Source organism: Cydia pomonella, chromosome 2 (genome assembly GCF_033807575.1).
Source record: "Cydia pomonella isolate Wapato2018A chromosome 2, ilCydPomo1, whole genome shotgun sequence".
Classification (NCBI taxonomy): Eukaryota; Metazoa; Arthropoda; class Insecta; order Lepidoptera; family Tortricidae; genus Cydia; species Cydia pomonella.
In genome coordinates this window covers 35,942,699-35,965,363 of record NC_084704.1, presented here as the reverse complement: position 1 = coordinate 35,965,363, position 22,665 = coordinate 35,942,699, and the positions used below count along the sequence as shown (strand labels likewise).

Here is a 22,665-nt window from a genome sequence, read left to right as displayed (position 1 = left end):
ATGCATAAAATTGTGAGTCATAAAAATCTTTAGTCAGAATTATTCCTGAGCATAACTGGGTTTTTGTCATAAATGAGTTATGCCATAATTTTTATAGTCATAAATTTAATTCGCATACAATTTTTGGTTAAGTTAGATATGCACAAAAATATATGACAACAACTATGTGTGTTATCAAATATTATGGCTAAAAATGTATGACACAATATAATATGACTTTTCATTTGTATGCGCAATGATGATTATGACACAAGTTGTTATGCGTATCAAAGATATGACTTAAACATTTATGCAACCCAATATGGACCCACTTACCTATTGTAGTAATATCATAAAAAATAATTATAAATAACCCACGCAATTAAAAATGAAACATAATCAGACTGTTTTTTTTTTTAAGTTATTTAACTTATATTGTTTTTTATTATACTACGTCGGTGGCAAACAAGCATACGGCCCGCCTGATGGTAAGCAGTTTCCGTAGCCTATATACGCCTGCAACTCCAGATGAGTTACATGCGCGTTGCCGACCCTAAACCCCTCTCCCCGTCGTTGAGCTCTGGCAACCTTACCGGCAGGAACACAACACTATGAGTAGGGTCTAGTGTTATTTGGCTGCGGTTTTCTGTTAGGTACTTCCCCAGTTGGGCTCTGCTCTAGATCTAGAATAACATCCGCTGTGCTGTGCCCTACCACACAAAGCGAGATGACATTCACAATGCCCATACCACTCTTTTGGACGTAGTTTAAGCACGTACACGGGTCCATTAAGGACGTACCCGGGTCCGGATGATTAAATAAGTAACACGGCATTAAAGTAAACTTAGTGGTAAGCAATGTAAAAACTAATCTAACTTATCTTGCATATAACTTAAACTAACTTTTTTAAACCTGAAATAACTTAGCCCAAAGTAAATAATCTAACTACCTATTTACCTAATTTAAATTTTATACCACGCGTCTCATAACTCCTGACTTGCGCTGCCCCTCAGGTAATTCACCCCCCGGTGAGGGTGATTACCCCTTTACAGTCCCCCTGCGCCCTAATGCACGACACTATTACGCGAGATCTGAACTAATGCGAGAATGTCTTTTCTAATTAAATTATTGTTTTTGGGAAGGCGCGGCCACGAATGGGGTGAAGGGTTTTTGTAAGCTTGCGCTTACTTGCCTTTTCGTTTTTGTAATTATAATTAAGATTAGTTTGATAAGGGAAAAGTGTGGACTGAACGAAGATGCAGTGACAAAAATTGAGAAAGGTATGTTGAGGTTTGGACACGTGGAAAGAATGAGTGAAAGAAGGGTAACAAAGAGAGTGTATAAGGGAAAAGTAGAAGAGGGAGCTGGAAGGGGTAGACCTCGGCGGACTTTCTCTGATCAAATGGGGGAAATCCTGGAGAAAGGCCAGGTCAAGAGCACCCTAAATTGATGAGGAATGTCATGAAAGTGAAGGAAGCTAAAGAGGTATGTCAGGATCGTAGCAAGTGGAAATCCGTGGTCTCTGCCATACCCCTTCGGGAAATAGGCGTGATTATATGTATGTATGTAATTATAATTAGTTTGCTATCGTAAAATGTTTTTATTCAGGCATAAATTTCTGGTATAGTGGCTAGCGGCCGAATTCGAATTTTAAGATACGTCAAATATTAGGAATAGATACGATATAAGATGTGTCAGTATAAATGGTGCCGGTCTTCAAACAAAAACCCCACTTTTGACGCTGACATATTCGATCTAAGGTCGTATCTAGACCAAAGAGTAAATTAAGTATATAGGAAATCTAGACCTAACATTAATTTGACGTATCTTAAAATTCCAACTGGGCCGTAATTATACCTATAATAATCTTGGAAATAATTGTTGTTTTTGTATTATAATAAATGCAGATATATAAGTTATTGTACTACCTGACTCAATGGACGTCAAGTTCGAAAATATAGTTATTTGTGCAACAAGAGAGAAAAGTTAGGTTTTCTTGCGAGTATTGATTTTGAGTTCCGAGAAAGCGAAAGATTCTAAATTAGAATCTTAAGCGCAGCGAGGGCCTCAAAAACACGAGATGTAAAATAACTTTAACTCGTGTGACACATCCAACTTTTCACCTCAGTAGTGAGAACATATTAAAGGATGAAATATTCAACATCAAGTAAAGTTAACCACATTTATATACATTCATGAATGAAAGGCACCATCATTATGACGAAAGCTTGTCTCACTCCCCGGAGTGACGAAAGTAGGCTTGTTCGAGCTGCTGAGGTGAAAAAGATATTTCAATTTGAATAGGCAGAAAAGTAAGTACAATATGTTTAGGAAAGTTTAGTTTTACTTAGAAAGTAAAATAACGGTTTTCTGTAACTTTTTGTAAATATATTTAATTACGGTCTCGAAGAAATTGTAAAAGCTTGTTAATATTAGATTCGCCTTGAGGGTGTTGGAACTAAGCGTTGGTAATAAAGTGTCATTCATAGCGATATTTTGTTCCACAAAAAATGCCATAGTTGGGTTGTTTTTTATCTTGTTTTCGATTTTTTTAACCGACTTAAAAAAAGGAGGAGGTTCTCAATTCGACTGAATTTTTTTTTGTTTTTGTATGTATGTTACTCGATATCTCCGAGAATCGTGAACCGATTTTCAACATTTTTTTTTAATCGAACGGCACATCCAACTTTTCACCTCAGTAGTGAGAACATATTAAAGGATGAAATATTCAACATCAAGTAAAGTTAACCACATTTATATACATTCATGAATGAAAGGCACCATCATTATGACGAAAGCTTGTCTCACTCCCCGGAGTGACGAAAGTAGGCTTGTTCGAGCTGCTGAGGTGAAAAAGATATTTCAATTTGAATAGGCAGAAAAGTAAGTACAATATGTTTAGGAAAGTTTAGTTTTACTTAGAAAGTAAAATAACGGTTTTCTGTAACTTTTTGTAAATATATTTAATTACGGTCTCGAAGAAATTGTAAAAGCTTGTTAATATTAGATTCGCCTTGAGGGTGTTGGAACTAAGCGTTGGTAATAAAGTGTCATTCATAGCGATATTTTGTTCCACAAAAAATGCCATAGTTGGGTTGTTTTTTATCTTGTTTTCGATTTTTTTAACCGACTTAAAAAAAGGAGGAGGTTCTCAATTCGACTGAATTTTTTTTTGTTTTTGTATGTATGTTACTCGATATCTCCGAGAATCGTGAACCGATTTTCAACATTTTTTTTTAATCGAACGGGTATAACCCCGAGATGGTCCCGTTGGCACCAAGTCGGGGTCTGATGACGGGATCTTGGAGAAATCGAGGGAACTCTTCAAATGTTATAGGTACATGTATGGCGCTTTTGGTAATATTTGAAGTCGGTTTTATTTATTGTTAATTTATTATTATTATTTGCTCTATGCGAAATCCCAATTTGAGCCAAAAATAAGTGTACCTATTTTTTCCGTTGACTTACAAAATTACCATACATTTTCGTTGCTCAGTGGAAGAGTTTTTATATATTATTAGACACCATTAAGTCCATCATTTGTATTTAATATTTTATGTGCAATAAAATATAAATAAATATCATTTTACTAAGCAATCTGTTATTTACTGTTGTTGAGTAAGCACTAGGGTATATAACCAGATAATTTATGACTATGACTATGACGACCGGTTTGGCCTAGTGGGTAGTGACCCTGCCTACGAAGCTGATGGTCCCGGGTTCAAATCCCGGTAAAGGCATTTAAATCGAAACTTAAAAAATGGCTTCTCGAGCAGACGTTCTACGACCACAAGCAGCTATATAAAATGTAATTAATTAAGTTAAAGTTAAACCTATAGTTTAACATTGTATAATATTGTAGTTACATACTGTAACCCTGACATGTAATTTTATATTATCAATAAATTATTATGATTATGATTATGATTATGATTATGATTATTCGTGTGATGAGCATGGATATTTGTTCCTGAGTCATGGGTGTTTTCTATCTATTTATTTATTTACAAATATTTATATATTATATAATATATATCGTTGTCTAAGTACCCTCAACACAAGCCTTATTGAGCTTACTGTGGGACTTAGTCAATTTGTGTAATAATGTCCTATAATATTTAAAATTTAAAAATTTAAGTTGGCATTTTACATACTTAACTCAAGCTATTTAAGCCGTTGTTAAAACCGTCACCAATTCAAAAACAAAGTTGCCACCCTCACAACCAAGAGTGCAACTGAGCAATGCACTCATCGGGCTGAGTGCAGGTGATATACTCCAATGGAAGTGAGTTCAAGTGGCCATCAGAATTTAAGGCATCTCGAAATTTCAAGGGTACATGGATATAATAGATTGGAAGTGTTCTGAAAACAGATGCTATCTTGTACCCCTACGTACGCGTTTGCGTTAGCCACATTTTGTATGGGATTTTGAGTTTCCAAAACGTCCCGCTTGGCGCGCTGTTTCTAAATCCCATACTAAATGAGACTTAACGCAAACGCGTACGTCACGTTTCGCGATCGAATATACTTATACTAGGGGTATTGAATTCAATTGTAATATAACAATTTGTTACGTTATCGTCTTGGCGATTGGCGTGCTTCTCACGCACTACGTTTCACATCCACCAATCAAGCTGAGTGGTCTTCAAAGGTTGAATCAAAATAGGATCAAAACTGTAACAAGTTTTTAAATCTTAAATGAACCTGTGTGGCCTAGTCGGTAATGACCTTGCCTATGCAGCTGATGGTCCCGGGTTCAAATCCTGGTAAGGGCATTTATTATTGTGATGAGCACGGATATTGGTTCCTGAGTCATGGATGTTTCTATGTATTTGAATATTTGTATATTACATAATATATATCGTTATCCACTTAGATATACTACACACATCATTATATTATAACTTATTATATTTTTCAACAATTATAAATTTATACACTTTTTTTAAATGACTTTTTTGATTGCTTTTACAAGGCAATGAAAAATCTAAAATCCGTTTATTAAATCCGTAAAATTTTCAATAAAATAATTTTTGATTCAACTCCGACACATCCAGAATTTTCCATCTTCGCTCAAGCCAGTGCCAGAGCAAATACTATCACAGATGATAAGTGGATTGAACCGCGGTCATATTGCCCTGTTTCGAACACTGCCTTCGATTCGAAGCACATTCTGGAATGTACTGTTTCTTTGATACTTTCATAGGTTTTATTTGCGGATTCAATTTTGTGATTAGTTTCAATTGCGATAGCTATTCTTGAGAGGGTTCGTTCTTTTGGTTTTATGTAAGATGATTTTATTTTATGGCTAGTTTAGTTTTAATTTTATACCCTATGATTAAGGCATTTAATACCTATTTTACCTACGAACGAACATTTCGTTCAGCGCTGCGCGGCAGATTGCAGTGGCAGTGTGTTAGTCACCTTATAGATAAATACAGTTTCATAGATGATTTTTTTATGCTGTGAATTTTGTAGGAATAGGAATCTGGACGGATATAAAGTTTAAATAGTTTGTTTACCTTACGCCTCACAGTAAACTCAATAAGGCTTGTATTGTGGGTACAAGATGAAAATAATAATATAAGGATATAAATACGTACGTATAAATATAGCAAACATCCATAACTCAAGAACAAATATTTGTGATTTCATACAAATAAATGTCCTTACCCGGATTCGAACCCGGGACCTCCTGTTTTGTAGGCAGGGCCACTTCCAACTAGACTAGGAGGCTGTTAAATATAAAATGGTACTTGATTCAATCATTGAATTAAAAAAGTTTTATGTTTTCTGGATATAATATCTATAATTTTACAATAGAACCTTTTAAATTTATATTTCTTTTATTCTTTTCTTTTCGATCGGTCTGGCCTAGTGAGTAGTGACCCTGCCTATGAAGCCGATGGTTCAAATACTGGTAAGGGCATTTATTTGTGTGATGAGCATGGATATTTGTTCCTGAGTCATGGGTGTTTTCTATGTATTTAAGTATTTCTAAATATTTATATATTATATATATCGTTGTCTAAGTCCCCTCAACAGCCTTATTGAGCTTACTGTGGGACTTAGTCAATTTGTGTAATAATGTCCTATAATATTTATTTATTTATTTGTATTAATTAAAATATAACATTTTCGCGTTTTAAATTACATGTATAACGGGTCCATAGTGAATTTATTTTATTTCCTTCATTTTCCGATGTTTCGACACAGGTTAAACTGGCCATGCATAACTGATGTCCCAGAAAAATGTCAAAACAGAGATTTGTGTAACTACCCGACGACAATGTTAAAGTTTGGGGTAGACATCACATTTTCAAAACATACATATTAATTACTGGCACAATTATTACCTACGTAACTCGCAAAATGTAATTTAACCTCTATAACTCGAAAAAATAGATATGACCGTTTTTTTATCACCTCTATATCTCGAAGCACTGACCTATCACACATAGACAGTTAGTCCTCATGAGGCTAATCTGCCAAAAGTGAAGCCGAAACTCGATCGATGTGTGCGTGCGACGCTCGTGTCTTACGCTCAGCGACACACACATATATACAAAAATGGGTTGCCAGAGTTCATTTATTCCCCTTAAAGTAGATGGATTTTAACCACATCCTTATACTTGGCTATCAATCATTTGGGAGTGTGTATGTAGATATTAAATTTGTAGCAAAAGCTTTCAAGGTTTCTTTTAAGGACTTTGCATTTCTGTACTTTGTGAAATAATGTTTAAATAAAAAAACGTTTTTTTTTTATTTTACAAATGTGCACAGATAATAGCTGGTAGAATTGACTTTGGAATAATGATTTTAAATGATAAATATTTAATGACGATCATTTGGATTTGATTTGGTTTGATTTTATTTGACTAATATTTTCTTCGGGTTGGTGTGGTGAAACGTTTTGTGTTTCACTTGGGGCAAAATTTGTTTAACTCTCGTAACTTGAAACCCTCGCAACGCTCAAGATTCCGTTTTTCGACATTTTGGATCTTTATTTAGCTCGAGTAGCAATATTAGCACGAGCGGTTAAACAACAACTTTTCCACTTGTAAAACAAATAACTATTTATCGTCAGTACTAGTAATTGTACCTGCAGGCCTAGCCAAGGTGGCAATCGCTATTGCTTCGAACAACGAAACGCTTTGAGTCTCTCTATCAGTCTTCCATATAAGTGCGACAGTGACAGTTGCGTTTCGTTTTTACAGACCTTAACTGTAACACCTGTGTTCCACAAATAAAATTTACTTTACTTGCTCATCAAAATGGCGAGAGCATATTCGACTATGTTTAGTCGGTTTCCATATTGCATCGTAACTATTTAATCTAATTTTTTCCGTCCATCTCGCAGACAGAAGCGGATCAGTCGGAAATCTAAAACGAATATCACACAAAATAAAAATATGAATTTAAACTGTAATTTTATAAAAGACAAAACATAATTTGAAATAAAAAAATGAAAAAATAAAAAAGAATATTTTCTATAGTCATACAAGGAACTTAAAGTAAGCATATTAATTGTATCAATGTAATCGTCATGCCTCATTTGGAGGAAAATAGATTCATATCACCTGGCAACATTTATAAGTAATGGCGGCTGACCAAAATTTGGATTTTTGTATTTACAATTACGTAAAAATATCACATTAAACTGGATACTTACGCGTGAAATGTTATATCAGGCGGTTTGTTTTTATTCACTGATGTGTTGTGACACCAATTCACCGCACAAACAACCATCTTTCTTGTATTTTTTAATTTATAACCGGTAGGTGTACACAAACCAACTCGACCTTGAGTACTGCGAGGGCCGTTCGGATACGATGACACGAGGGCGACATAATGTCGCCCTCGACATGGCTTCACTAGGGATGTACAGACTAGGCATCTAGGCTAGTTATAAATCTATGTCTCGAAGTTATTTACTTACACAACTCTGTAACTTGAGAAAAATAATATGAATTTTAGTTCGTTATACCCGTGTAACTCGAAATCTCTTTAAACCAAACAAAAATCTATAAAAAACCTCTATATGTACCCTATGAGACGAAAACTCGTTAACACGATGAGATTCCTACTATTGAGGTTTTACTGTAAGTACCAGAATATAATTTCCATATATGTAAATACCTTGTCATGATTCCTAGCCATATGCCCAACTTTAACTAGGCTGTCAAAGTTATGCAATAACGTTAACAGAGAGCGTTACAGATGCAGTTTAAGACGCCATTCGAAGTTCACATACTCGAATTAAATTTATTTAGATATCATTTCCTACTTGTGCATTACGTTCGAAGCAATATATGAGTGTGTAATGTGGAAGATGCATATTAACTCCTCTGGAGTTTCAGGCGTACATAGGCTATGGAGACTGCTTACCATCAGGCGGGCCGTACGCTTGTTTACGACCGACGTAGTATAAAAAAAAATATTGGTAAAACAAAAATATCTACAATTTTTCCAGTCTGATTGCAGGCGATTTGGGTTTCAATGTAAAATGATAAGTTCCTATGTACAGTCAGCATCAATAGTAGCTGAAACAACGCGTCAAAAGTATCTGACATCCCAGATAACTTTTCCAAATATACATAAATTTCTAAAATTCACGTTCAAAAGTACAGTCTTTGTTGTTCTATATATAAGACATCACTTTTTATTAAGCTGTTACAGAATGGTAGATACTTATGTAGCGTTATTTGATCCGTTACTTTTGATGCTGACTGTACTACATTCCCGTTTACTTTTGGGACCAGAAAAGATTATATTTGTTGCAATTGTTACAAAAGTATTTAGGGACTTTTTTTAAATTAATTGAACTTGATATTGGCGCGCGTGTAAACCAACTTTCACCAAGAACGCGACATAACAAACAAACATTCCTAAATTGTTTTCCACTCAAATATCTACTTGTAAATTACTTAGCATTTTTCTCAGTAAATACTTGAGAATACTTGTGAACAAGTATGTGGATATGTGGAGTAAACAGACGCGTCACAATAGCGGGGACATGTGAAATGAGATGTCTCATAACGGCGGGACATGCTCGGTATGGAGGGGGTATTGGATACGTGAATTAGGTAATACGGGAAATGAAAGTTTTGGTGCAACGAAACACAAGGTTCTGGAAATATAATACAACACTTTTTTGGGAAGGGTGCTGGTGTGGGACGCAACCTGTGTAGACACACTAGCCCCGTCCCACCTCACCGGAACCAGTAACAGTGCGGGTGCCGCGGCTAAAGGGGCCGAAAAGCTTAAAATACAAAAGTACAGGGGTCTCGGCCCCGAATACATTTTTATGCCATTTGGGGTCGAGACGCTTGGCCCGTGGGGTCCTAATGCTCTACAACTTTTTAAAGAACTATCTAAAAGGCTGGTCGACTTCACAGGTGACCGAAGAGCTGGCAGCTTTCTCGCACAACGTATTAGCATCGCTATACAGCGGGGAAATGCTGCCAGCATCCTCGGCACCATGCCAAAGGGGCCAAATTTTTTAGACATATTTTAATTTTATTTAGTATTAGTTTTTAGTTTTAATTTAGTTTTATTTAATAGATAAGTTAGTTTATTTTTATAATGCCCAATTAAATACAACACTTAAATTAAAAACGTATAAGTAAAATTGCTCTTAGTAAGTGATCGCTTGGTACAGTGACCAGAAAGCTGACCGCATGGGCTGGTTAGCAATGCTGATCCGAGGGAAATATTCTCCAGCCCTCTGAAGCCTCTATACTATTAAAGGCTCTCTATTTACCCCTTATAAAGGCGACGTGCGCTATAGTCTGTATCTTTAAGTATTTAAAAAAGGTAAACAAACAATTTGTAAATTTTCGGGTAGTTTTAATATTAAATACCAACCAACCAAATACAAAACCGCCTGGATCTGTCACTGAACGACCTGACTTTAAGCCTACATTATTTGATCATGTAATGTTTTCATCTACCCTCAGCTACCTTAAGGAGCCATTTGAGGGTAGATTTTGTTTTCCTTTTTTTAAATACCTAAAGATACAGACTATAGGAACATTCAAACCCAAGCCCCGCAAATATGTAGAGGTAATAAATAGTATAATAATTTTTTGTACAAACTAACATTGCAGCATATAAAATGTATTCGCACAAAGGCGAAATTATCCCTGTAAGGGATCTCTTCCAGTTGCATTTTGAGCAACCTGCCCTACTACCTAGGGGGTAGACAGAGGCGAATCGAATAACGGTGAATCGGATCAGACTAAAACCGACCGCCAACCAGAACTGCCTACCAAGCCTATGTTACCTCAACTTTGAGATACGGCTTATTATTCAGGGGCATATCCACAGACTGATTGATACAGAAAAAAATGTCTTCGTTCGGTTTGTCAAATTCCACTAACCGAAACCTGCAAACCGAATTTCATTACGCTCGGCCTACTGACATAACAATTCAATAAAAAAATATTATTCTTACTAAAAGCATTTTTGGCGTGACAATATTTGTATGCTTTATGACTAAACATAGTGATACTATCTTTATACAATTGTATGATCTATGAAAATCTATGTTCACAAATAAATATATATATTATAATTTACGAAAAAAAAAAAAACGTTGATATGTAAAATATTCCATATATTATGACTAGCGTCGCAAGCTAAGAGAAGAGATGTTCGGTGCTATTTTGATGCGTTCATATTAATGCAATATTTCTAATATCAGCGGACTTTTCATCTTAATCCCAATCGCCCCTGTGATCCGATTCGCCTCTGTCTACCATACTACAGGAAAATGTCAAGTAGCATTTCAGTGCGATATTACTGCTGAGTAATATCCAGATTTTTGACATTTGTGGCAGCAATGCAGCAACATGCTGAATTCGAACGGTCTCAGGCCCAGTGATTGTAGTATCCGTTGCACTTACATAACTATAGCACGATTATTACTATCAGACAAACGGGGCCAAAGCCCTCGACAGTAACGCGCGTGCAGCTGTCCGTGACAGATATTAAATTCGCTTGCGATGGCCACAATATATTACAGCTGCGTATTGCGAATGCATTAAGAGGCATGATTAACTGTTCGCTGGTTGGAATTGACTCGCTCATTTACTTAGTATACTTATGTGTTTGTTTATTATCTGTTTTTATCAAGCTTTTATTTAACTAGCAATGTTTGTATGTATGTATGTTCGGGTCAAATTTGGCAAGCTAAATTAGACCTACTTCTCATTATTCGATTGAACCGAAACTTCACATGCATATACGTGTATAAATTGAGTGACAATGCAATATTAGGGTACCATCGAGCTGATCTGGCTGCGTAGACAAGATGCCAATTGTTAACGCTCCCTAGCAAACGAAACGCAACTGTCTGTGTCGCACTAATATGGAAGAATGATAGAGAGAGATAACTACGCTACGCTACGGAGCGTGAACGATTGGCATCTTGTCTACGCAGCCTGATGATGGATATAGGTGGCCATAGGACCTCTAGTGATAAAACAACACAATCGAATTGTTTTTGGGTTTATTAAAATTGTCTTGATGAGTTTTAGTTGTGAGTTGAAAATAGTACTGTGATAAAAACTTGTATCAAAAATGATTTTTTTGTCAATACATTTAGCGATCCACGGTGTAAGTGAAGCAATGAAAAATTTACACATAGTATGGCCACAATATATTACAGTTTTGTGCGCGCATTGCGAATGCATTAAGAGGCATGATTAACTGGTCGCTGCCTGGAATTGACTCGCTCATTTACTTGATAGTTATTTATGTTAGTACATAACTATGTTTATGTATCTGTCTGGTAGATTAATTGTTATTTGTCTCTGATTAGTTAAATAAATAAATAAATATTATAGGAAATTATTACACAAATCGACTGAGTCCCACAGTAAGCTCAATAAGGCTTGTGTTGTAGGTACCTAGACAACGATATATATAATATATAATTATAAATACTTAAATACATAGAAAACACCCATGACTCAGAAACAAATATCCGTGTTCATCACACAAATATATGCTCTTACCAGGATTTGAACCCGGGACCATCAGCTTTATAGGCAGGGTCACTACCCACTAGGCCAGACCAGTCGTCAAAATTTTATAATTAATGTTCAGTATTAATGTTTAGTTCTGTTATTTTATGACCAAGAGAGAAACAGAATAGGTCGCTCATCAATTAAAGTCACTAGGCTGATTTAAGTTCTGAAAGTTACGTTATATAGGCTAGTTTAAATCTGCAGTATCATAAAGATAATGTTTTGAATTAATGTGAGACACAGAGATGTGGTCATTCATAGTCGGTTACAAAAGTAAGGAGACAATCCCAATAGAGCAAGCCAGAAGAATAAATAATTTATAGTTTATTCAATTGGACCCGGGTACGTCCTTAAACTACGTCCAAAAGAGAGGTATGTGCATTGCGAATGTCATCTCGCTTTGTGTGGTAGGGCACAGCCAGTGGATGTCATTCCAGATCTAGAGCAGAGCCCAACTGGGGAAGTACCTCCACCTTACTGAAAACAGCAGCCAAATAACACTAGACCCTACTCATAGTGTTGTGTTCCTGCCGGTGAGTAAGGTTGCCAGAGCTCATCGAGGGGGGGTTTAGGGTCGGCAACGCGCATGTAGCTCCTCTGGAGTTGCAGGCGTACATAGGCTACGGAGACTGCTTACCATCAGGCGGGCCGTATGCTTGTTTGCCACCGACGTAGTATAAAAAATTACGGCAAAACCTAAGACCTACCTAAACCTAAACTGAAACCTAGACAGAATGTCATGGCGCAGACAAATTAGGAGAGCCAACCTCACCTAAAGTGGGAATGAGCAAAAAAAAGATTTAATTACCGCAAGAGTGAATAGGCACAGTCAGTTGCACAGACAGCTGACCCCCTGCAAATAAATGCTTAGTAGGTGGTCAGTTATCTCTGCAGCTGACTGTACATTAATATAAATGTTACGTATCTACGAGTACTAAGCTTGTCAAGTTGTGCGTCTTTGAGATTGGGTGAAAATACTCGTAAACGACACAATGATAAAACCCGACCAGAAATATATGGTCATTGTCAAGAGGGCGCTGTTATTCTCATGTAGAGGGTGACAGTTAAGATTAGTATGAAAAATTGAGTTCTAATGAAATTCCGCAATAGGGCGCGTTATCATATAGTACCTGGGCGACCGAGCGTTGCTCGGTTATAACTATTTATTGTAATATGGTGGTGTATAGGTGATAATCTTAACTACATATTTTTACTAAATTAAACTTGTCTAAAAAAATAAAAATTAAAAAAATATATATATAAACTTGCACATATATAAAAAAAAAACAAATGTTAGTCACCGGGCGAGATTAGAACCCGTAACACTCGTTTCTAGCAGTCCGCGTCTTAACCCGCTGGGCCAGACGGACAGTGGCCGGCAACACGAAATTAGCGACCATATTCTGCGTCGAAAGAAAAACGCATGAAAACTCGAAAACACGCGTTTTCCCAAACATAAGACTAATCTAGATCGATTGTATACCCCCAAAAACCCCCATATACCAAATTTCAGCGAAATCGTTAGAGCCGTTTTCGAGATCACAGAAATATATTTATATATATATACAAGAATTGCTCGTTTAAAGGTATAAGATTACTGGTCAGGCTTTATATATGTAAGTAACAATGAACACAGCGCTAAACGCATTTTCATCATTTGTATAATTCGACCGGCAGCATTTGCCAGCACGCGTTGTTTGGTCGCTCTTCGGTCAACATTCGATTTGCATCGGACAATATTATCGCAGTCACGTGCGACAACACTCCCGGTTAACTAATGCACAACGTTCACATTATTACAATGTAATTTATGAATTTGGGAAATTAGATGTGTTTTAATCTGTCTACTTTATTCGTTGTTTAGCACATCATGTGACATGTCAGCCTTTTACGTGATTATAATTTTCAAATAGGTTTGAATTAGCGATGCATGTGGTTTTGTCCTAATTTGCATATTTTGTAGCTAATTGGCAGTCATTTAGATGACGTTTTTTAGCATGAAATAGTACGCCAGCGGTTCTCAAACTTTTTTGGTGACGGAACCTTTTTGGAAAACGAAATATTTGATGGAGCCACAAAAAAAAGTATATTAGTACTCTTTATTAACAATCGTGGTACAATGCAACGTCTCGCGTTCGTTACTGATGAACTGTGAAAAGAGCTGCTTTTTGATTTTTAGGGTTCCGTACCCAAAGGGTAAAATGGGACCCTATTACTAAGACTCCGCTGTCCATCCATATCTGTCTGTCTGTCCGTCTGTCACCAGGCTGTATCTCATGAACCGTGATAATTAGACAGTTGAAATCTTCACAGATGATGTATTTCTGTTGCCGCTTTAATAACAAAATCAGAATAAAATAAATATTTAAGGGGGCTCCTATACAACAAACGTGATTTTTTTGTCGTTTTTATAGATAATGGTACGGAATCCTTCGTGCGCGAGTCCGATTAGCCCTTCGCCGGTTTTTACTATATGTCGGCACCGCTATCCTAGGAAACCAGAACTTTAATGGCTACAAAAAAGCAAATAAATAGACATGGCCAGATATGTTAGCCATAAAAACACTACAGAGTATAATATTACAATTGAGTTGACGACCGGTTTGGCCTAGTGGGTAGTGACCCTGCCTACGAAGCTGATGGTCCCGGGTTCAAATCCTGGTAAGGGCATTTATTCGTGTGATGAGCATGGATATTTGTTCCTGAGTCATGGGTGTTTTCTATCTATTTAAGTATTTATAAATATTATAAAAATAAAATATTATTATTTATTTTTTTAAGCGGTGGTGGCCGAGTGGATATGACGTTCGACTTTCAATCCGGAGGTCGCGGGTTCAAATCCTGGCTCGTACCAATGAGTTTTTCGGAACTTATGTACGAAATATCATTTGATATTTACCACTAGCTTTTCGGTGAAGGAAAACATCGTGAGGAAACCTGCATGCATCAGCGAAGAAATTCAAAGGTGTATGTGAAGTCCCCAATCCGCACTGGGCTAGCGTGGGGACAAAAAGCCCGAGCCCTCTCGCGCATGAGAGGAGGCCTGTGCCCAGCAGTGGGACGTATATAGGCTGAATTATTATTATTTATTATTATTATAAATATTTATATATTATATATATCGTGGTCTAAGTACCCTCAACACAAGCCTTATTGAGCTTACTGTGGGACTTAGTCAATTTGTGTAATAATGTCCTATAATATTTATTTATTTATTTATAATTGAGTATAATTATGCATGTTATTCTATAAGGCATGGCAAGATTAAGGATGATGACATGAATTACTCGACATTAATTCAATTATTTATTTGATCTTTATTATACAAAAGAAAAAAAATCTTACAATAGGGTTGTTTCCATCTACAAATCTTAGGGCAGAATTGTTTCCCAATAAATTCTTTTGGATTATAAGAACATGTTAAATTACTTTTAGGGGACCTGTAATGACCATATTTTTGTAAATATTGAATTTAAAATATCTTTTGGCACACGTCACGTGACCAAACTCGAAACGTCTTTGAAGATTCTGATGACGTCACAACTCTCGGATTGACACTGTTGACAGTTAGGCGATAAACAACAAATGACAAATATCAGTTGACAGTTCGTATCTTCTACGTGTGTATGTAGTTATGTGTCAAACCGTAAACTGTGACGTCACACAATTTTCAAAGAGCGTTTTGGGCGCGAAAGCGTCTGTCAAAATATATTTTGTTAATTTAACATATTTAAAGCCGTTTTTAGTATAAAAGTTGAATTTTAGGGTAACTTTTAGTTAATATAGAACGTAATACAAGCGTTTCAAAAAATTGGAAACAACCCTATTACAAAAGCCGGTCCTAATACCACGAGGCATTCGCTACCACTCGGCAGTAGACATTATGTCATACTCTCCAATTTAATATATTCGTTGCATCTAATAAGTATATTTTTTAAGCTACATCAACCCAACTTTATATGCGCTTAAAACATTTACGTTTGACCGATTTTTGCTTACGCAGCTACATTTAAACGTGCACTGTATTAACCGTATACGCTGAAATTTTAAACGCAGCAGAATATGTAATACGGCGCGGTACCAGAATTCGATTATCCGTGAAATGGATTCGACGCTTTGTTACCGAAAGGAATTCGCAGTTTCATTGGAAACGAGCTGTTTTATTTAAATTTTTTCGACCGCGGCTTTGCTATGAACGAAACGAGTGGTAGGTTTTTTGCAACATTTGATTAAGTTTCGCACCGACGCCGCATTAAGTCTTTGCGTTTTGTGTATATACTAAATTATTTTAACAAAACTGAACTTACTATCAGTCGGTCAACGTAAATTGTAATTTATTAAATGAGAGATTTTGACGACCGGTTTGGCCGAGTGGGTAGTGACCCTGCCTACGAAGCTGATGGTCCCGGGTTCAAATCCTGGTAAGGGCATGTATTTGTGTGATGAGCATGGATATTTGTTCCTGAGTAATGGGTGTTTTCTATGTATTTAAGTATTTATAGATATTTATATATTATATTATATATATCGTTGTCTAAGTACCCTCAACACAAGCCTTATTGAGCTTACTGTGGGACTTAGTCAATTTGTGTAATAATGTGCTATAATAATAATTAAAAAAAAAACATATATCAGTTCGTTGATTGTGCGTGGTTTTTTTCCTTAATTCATTCTGCGCTAATCACGATACGTTGTCGTTTTGCCTTTACGAAGCATTTCCGCTACATACTTGGAAATCCATGTTAACCGCTACGACGTAGCGTTACGACACTGGCATCAAACCGATACCTATTAGAATGATATTGGAATCATATCAGTTGTCATTCGCGCGTTCATTTCGCTCAGACCTGCAGGCATATTCCGATTTTAAATACCATGCATTAGATCTGGATTAATTATGAATCTGATCTCTCAGCGCCAAAGTGATATTTTTGGTAGAAGACATGTTACTTTTGACACTGATAGATCAGATCTATAACTACGAGTAATCCTGTGATGTTAGGCGTTGAATCAATTAACGAGGTTCGAGGTAAAACGTATAATGGCTTAAGTAACACGTACATGTACTTATATATGTTAAAGCTATCCTAGAGTGTGGGTGAGGCGTAACACACACTACAATCCAATGTAACAATGAATCTAGAAAAACTATTGAAAAAGTTAATACAATTAGTAGAGTAGCCTTTTCAAAGGCAAAGCTTAAACCATTCCCCTAAACCTGAAACAATTTACAATTACCTACCAACTAGATCCGTTTGTTGATCAATGCTCTATCAAACATTTAAGCGCGCGATTGTTTCGCGAGTGTTTGCTTCGACTGAAAGAATTCCCAATGACTGTCTGTTTGTGCACGATCCGAACACCGGGCTTAGTTAGCTCGGTGGTGTTGGTTTTTAGGGTTCTGTAAATAATAAGGAAGCTTTGATATTTCACCACATTCGTGACTTCCTACAAAACCGAAGTTTGACAGCGATTCAGGGCCGAATCATGTTGTCCCTTTCTAATCTTTGGAACTATTCTACGAGTATTATTAGGCTGTTTAGAGTTATCAAAATTCATGTAATTATCTGTGTTTGTGGATGCAAAGGAATGTCAAGTTGTGACAACTCTAATAATTGCTCGGAGCAATGCTGAGCCGAACGGAACCAAGAAATCCCGAACGCACTAGTTTCCTCCCCCTGTTTAGGATATGGATCGAATATGTCAGTATCCATATCGTATCTAGACCTAATATTTGACGTATCTGAAAGTTCGAATCGGGCCCACAGTACCTTTACGTCTCACGTTTAACCTCCGAGTCAAAATAATCCGATTTAATAACGCGCTATAGTAAAATCGCTGTCATTCTTCATAACAGAAATTTAAATCTTAAAATGAAAATGTCTTCCTTACAAAAGGATATTAATACAGATATGAGATCCGCCAGAGTTAATCATGGACTCGTATTTACATAATTTTATCCAACTTTCTCCTTAGGAGTATAATAGGAGCTGAACTGTATCATATGTTAATGTGACATAGGACATTTCAACATTGTTGGAGTTTCTCGAACTTTCCGTGTCCCGATTCGTATGAAAATCACGGTACAAGTTTTTAAGCGTTGTTGGTTTTTTTAAAGGAATTTCACGGAAATATGCGGTGCAAAGTTTCGAGTTGATGTTTTTGAGAGTAAGTAACAATACAACTCAATAACTGTAAATTAGCACTCAAAGTTATACACAATTGTTCTTGTAGATATACCTCCTATTATTATTCTTTTTTTACACGCATTTTGAATGTGTCATTCTCATTACACTCTTAACCAAAGGCTAATGCGAATTTACAAATTTATGTTCAAACTGATCTATTGATCATGAAAGTGAAGGAAGCGAAAGAGGTATGTCAGGATAGTAGCAAGTGGAAATCCGTGGTCTCTGCCTACCCCTTCGGGAAATAGGCGTGATTATATGTATGTATGTATGTATGATCTATTGATGACTTTTTGATGATATCTTATGCGTATCGTGAAAAAACAAATCCGTAATAACGACTAGTAATGTGAAGATTCGTTCACATTCAACTACCCGTATTATGTTTGACAAATTTGAAAAAGATAAAATAATGTTACAAAAGTGGTCAAGCTTTAATGTTAATATGTTCCGTCAATCCGCGTGAATAAGAACAGCTGAGGTCAGTAGAAACAAAAATAAAATTTAAAATGTGATTTACCTGACAATATCTTTAAAAATACTTATTATATCATTCGATTGAATATCATAGTAGATTTAGTATGATACAATTTGTGTGGCTATTTCCTAAGAAATTTTCAGGTAAGACACATTTTAGTTTTGTCCCAATTTACCACAGCTGACCCTATTCACCCCGGTTGACGGTAGTAATTTGTGTTACTGTAAAAACCTATTCGCTCGCTAATGAAAAAAAAAAAAAAACGTTTGGCGTTTGTGTGGCTATTTTCTAAGAAATTCTCAGGTAAGACACGTTTTAGTTTCGTCCCTATTCACCCCAGCTGACCCTATTCACCCCGGTTGACGGTAGTTATTTGTGTTACTGTAAAAGCCTATTCGCTCGTTAATGAAATAATAAAAAACGTTTGACGTCCCAACATATAATTATATGATGGGAATTATATGATCATATTACAATGGGAAATTAGTAGCATGACCTACCAAAGTTTTAAACATTTATTCGGGCACCCACAGAAAAAAAAATGAGAAGCAAGCAAAGAGAAAATAAAAAAGATCCTATATTAGCAATATCCTTACGCGAACATATCTCGCTGTCACATTTAAATGCCTCAACACAAACACTTAACGCCAGAAGCTCGAACTAAGCCGCAAAATATGTTTTACTTCTAAATCGAATTCGACGTGAAAACACGTTTTCTCTCTCTTCTCCCTCGCCAAAGAGAGGGACGGATAGTGCACTTATGTCAGGCCGTTAGTTATGTCCGCGTCGGCCTCGGTTCCGAAGATTAATGGTGTTGGGAATATTTTAAATTTCTATACGAAATTGTGGGTATATTTTGTTTTTGACCCATTTATTTTATAATGCGCTGAAGCAGTGTTGTTAAAAAGATGTATTGGTAAGATTAAGTGATTTTTTGGAAAATAGAGTGTCTCTTGCACTCATCTTTAGAATTAATAGGTATGTGATATGCTGCATTTACAAGGGAAACTTACACTCATTTATGCGGCAAAATGTTTGTAGCTATATTTATAAACCATAGAAGTGAATGAGAGATTTTTAGATATATAAAAAGTACCTCCACCTTACAGAAATCCGCAGCCAAATACCACTGGACCCTACTCATAATGTTGTGTTCCTGCCGGTGAGTAAGGTTGCCAGAGCTCAACGAGGGTGCGGAGTGTTAGGGTATGCAACGCGCATGTAACTCCTCTGGGTTGCAGGCGTACATAGGCTACGGAGACTGCTTACCATCAGGCGGGCCGTATGCTTGTTTGCCATCGACGTAGTATAAAATTAAGTATATATTTTTGAAGATGATACTCATATGTTAACATTTTAAGAGGTAATTTTATTTATATATTATTACAAATAACAATTTTTATTATATTCTAAATAATTACCTAATAAAAAATGTATTGTTTATTAAACTAGTAATTTTGTTCAAACTCATACTTTTCGGGAGAATGACCTCACAAAATATTTAGACCTCCACCATAAAGAAAACATCAAATGAACGTCACATGGCCGCGGGTCCGGAAAATGGCAACACATAAAAATAACTCACAAAAAAGCAGACCATCCACCGTAAGAAACTAATAAAAAATACGACCCTCCTATCAAAAAACAAACTCATTTTCGTAAAAAAACATGGCCGTTCGAATTCCCTTCAATAAAACGGCAGTTATTAAACAAACGACTACAATTACTGCACGGGCCAGGAAAGTAGCTATTCCGGGCCTTTAGGGCCAGTCCGTTTATGGCTATCGTTCTGCTGACCTTACCTTGACGAGCGAAGATTTACAAGAACGCAATGTGCACGGGCCATGGGTTTTCTTTTGTAGAAATATACGAGTTGAAGAGAAGCAGGTAGGTTGAATTAATTTTTATGTGGGTAGTACCTAAAACTACTAACTTTACTTTGGAAATACGTTATTGTTAATAATAACTCATTATGCAATTTAACATTGGGTCTCTATTGTTTCCCATAAAGTTTTAAGCCATAATGTATTATTTGCCCGCATTTTCATTAGTCATAATTTGGTTTTTCTCAGAAACTCGTAACTTTTCAGGATTGCCATAAAACAAACTTAACCTAACCTAATCTATCTATAGGATAACCTAAGGAAATTCCTGAAAAGTTAACGGTTTCAGAGTTATGACTAATGATAATATGACTATCATTACATTATGACTTTGAATAATTATGTCAAACAAAGGGATCCGTTTAACATTATTTATACAAAACACTTGTACTTACATCTCAATACATGATATAGGGTAAATTTTAAATTGTTTGTAAGGTAGAAGTACTAGTGCTCGACGCTGCACGAGTCATCGACATGAGCACTTTATTTCATGGAAATATAGGTTAAATTTGAACAACGAAGATTTTTCTATATTCGAACTTAATCCTTGTCACTTTGACATAAAGTGCCCATGTCGAGTACTAGTGCAGCGTCGAGCACTAGTACTTCTACCTTACATGGTTAAGGACTATGGTATTATTCACAAACGCCAGTTAAGTCTAACAAGCCGTTGATAATCGTTCTTATCTGTCAATTTGACATTTAGTGTTTGTTAGAAAGGGACAACATTTAAAAAAGGTTTGCTAAGTTTTATGAATATAATTTGTCAAAATTTTAATGAATTCCATTGTCTTGTACCAAAATAACTATTTTTTTGGTTATAAAATATAATCAATTCAAAAGTTTAATTTAAGTAGAATATCTACTATCAAACAACTTGATTGATGACCCCTCTGTGAAACGTTTTCACATTTACTATGTTACTTGTACAGTCAGCATCAGAAGTAACGGATCAAATAACGCTTCATAAGTATCTACCATTCTGTACCAGCTTATCAAAAAGTGATGTCTTTTATATAGAACAAGTAAGACTGTACAAGATATACTTTTGAATGTGAATTTTAGAAATTTGTCTATATTTGGAAAAGTTATCCGGAATGTCAGATACTTTTGGCGCGTTGTTTCATCCGTTACTATTGATGCTGACTGTATTACATTGATTTTAAAAGCAAAATAACTATGATATTTCGGACCATGTGTATAATGTCCAAGTAAAGTATACCCAGATAAGAGAGGTATGGGCATTGTGAATGTCATCTCGCTTTGTGTGGTAGGGCACAGCACAGCGGATGTCATTCCAGATCTAGAGCAGAGCCCAACTGGGGAAGTACCTCCACCTTACAGAAAACCGCAGCCAAATAACACTAGACCCTACTCATAGTGTTGTGTTCCTGCCGGTGAGTAAGGTTGCCAGAGCTCAACGAGGGGGAGGGGGGGTTTAGGGTCGGCAACGCGCATGTAACTCCTCTGGAGTTGCAGGCGTACATAGGCTACGGAAACTGCTTACCATCAGGCGGGCCGTATGGTTGTTTGCTACCGACGTAGTATAAAAAAAAAAAGATAAAATTTCATGCAAAACTTAGCACTTCATCTACCAGTTAATCTTATTTGAAGATTGTGAAACGCCAAAGATGACTTTATTCGTCAGATAAGTGGGAAGTAACTTATTCAGTACTTTACTTGGACATTGTGAAACAGACCCTTATTAGATAAAGATAATAGTACATTACGATACAAGTGCGAAAAATAGGAAATTCGAAACGAGTGGCGATAAATTAAAACACGACCGAAGGGAGTGTTTTAAATCGACACGAGTTGCGAATTACCTATTCGCACATGTATCGTACAACGTTTTACAGTACATATGGCCCTTTAAATGTTCGACACAGTAACGTAATATGCTACTTCTCGCACTAGTGCTATAAAGTAGCCCCATATGTACTGTAAAGATAGTTTATTATTCAAATAGGCATATTACAATATGCTTATGAACGTCACATAAAGCTACACCGGCTCTAACCTACACCTCTGACCCGCGAAGATTTAAATCCCCCCTCAATTGGAAGAGGGTATCCCAATATGGACCGGCAAGAAACTCGGCG

At 36.2% G+C, this 22,665-nt stretch overlaps 1 protein-coding gene across 6 annotated transcripts in view; it reads left to right on the top strand.

The window, feature by feature from the left end:
* LOC133515584 (CUGBP Elav-like family member 6) overlaps positions 1-22,665 on the top strand; it is a 614,398-nt gene that overhangs the window by 198,843 nt on the left and 392,890 nt on the right. The gene's annotated exons all lie outside the window — the stretch shown is intronic.